Source organism: Quercus suber, unplaced genomic scaffold, assembly GCF_002906115.3.
Source record: "Quercus suber isolate HL8 unplaced genomic scaffold, Cork oak 2.0 scaffold_684, whole genome shotgun sequence".
NCBI classification, from domain to species: domain Eukaryota; kingdom Viridiplantae; phylum Streptophyta; class Magnoliopsida; order Fagales; family Fagaceae; genus Quercus; species Quercus suber.
Window position 1 is genome coordinate 292,787 of NW_027070125.1, and position 1,688 is coordinate 294,474.

The window sequence follows — 1,688 nt, forward strand, 5'->3', positions numbered from 1 at the left end:
TCCATGGATTCGAAACTTGCACGTGGTTGTGTCAGTAAGTTCTACTGATGAGTAGCATTAGGAAGTCAAGCGGGGAGCTTGTAAGTCCTTTTGTATGAACTTCGATTCTTTCAAGATAGTAGATTCAAGTTTACCTTAAGGTAGTTAAGTCAAATCCTCCCTAGGTTTTTACCGTGTGGTTTCCTAGGTCATCATATCATTGTGTTATTTACTTTTCCACTGCTTTATCTTCTTGATATGATTGTGTGATTGTGATAACCTAGATTGGCATAATTTGACTAAGTTAATCACTTGACTAATTAACTAGATTAATCTGGTTGGGTTAATGGGTCTAAAACCGTTCAAGTGGTATCAAAGTAGGTAGCCTTTTGTCTGTAGATCTTTTGATCTTTGAGCTGATCCTTGACCCCTGTTATTATGAATAATTTGAAATGTCTTTCTGCTCATATTTGTGATGATTTGAATAAAAAGGACACTGTTGTTTCTGTTGATTTTATTAATGCCTGTGAAACTCTTCGTAAGAAATTAGTGAAATCTATGAAAATTGCTAAGAAATTCAAGGAAGAGTTAAAATTGGCTAATCTTGAAAAAGATGAATTGATTGTTAGATTAGATGAATCTAATAAAAAGAATGAATTTTTGAGAAATCAAATTTCCTCTCAAGATAAGAAGATGAAAAGCTTGGAACAAGAGTTAGTTAAATCTAAAACTAAAATTGAAAATTTGACTAGCACCAAGCTTGCTGTTGATAACAGAAGTGTTTCTGTTTCTCTAAACCTAAAGCTGAAAAAGTTTATATTCCTCATTTCAAGAGGAATGATAAAGAAAAAACTTATTTTGCTATGTTAGACAAAGGTAAAAGTTCTGATGTAGAACCTGAAGTTTCTAAACCTAAGTCTAAACCCACTGTTAGAGAGCATAATAAATCTGTTTTTGTGCTTACCTGTCACCTTTGTGGTGTTGTTGGTCATATTAGACCAAATTGTTCTTTGTTGAAGCAAAAACCAAAATCTGAGACTAGATTTGTTGTTAAGAATACTGATGTTCCTAAATTTGTTCATGTCTGCCACTTTTGTGGTGTCCGTGGTCACATTCGTCCTAATTGTCATAAATTAAAATTTAAGCATTCTGTGTTTCAATCAGGATATGTGATGATATTTCTCCTACCATAAGTCCAAATAAATTGTTTCATATACTTTTGAAAAATTTAAACTTGTTGGTTTGTGAAAGGAATTTGTAGGATTTCACACTACAACAAAATGTATTTTTAGTGACGAAAATTAGTGAGGAAATATTTTTCGTCACTGAAAATACAGCTTTAGTGACGAAATATGAATTTCGTCACTAATAATGAAAAAAAATTATTACATTTAGCGACGAAAAATAAATTTCGTCGCTAAAAAATAAGCACCAAGGAGGGAAACTTTGGCGCCAACTTAATTAATCTATAGTGACGAAATCTTTCGTTGCTAAAAGTTGAAATTTTTAGTGACGAAATATTTCGTCACTGTAGATATTACTGTGGATGTTTTTAGTGACGAAAATACATTCGTCGCTATAAGTTAGTATTAGTGACGAAAAGTAGTCGTCACTAAAAAATAAAGGAATTACAATTATATGTTTTTAGCGACGAAATCAAATTTCGTCACTAAAAGAATGCTTTAGTGACGAAATCACATTTCGTCACT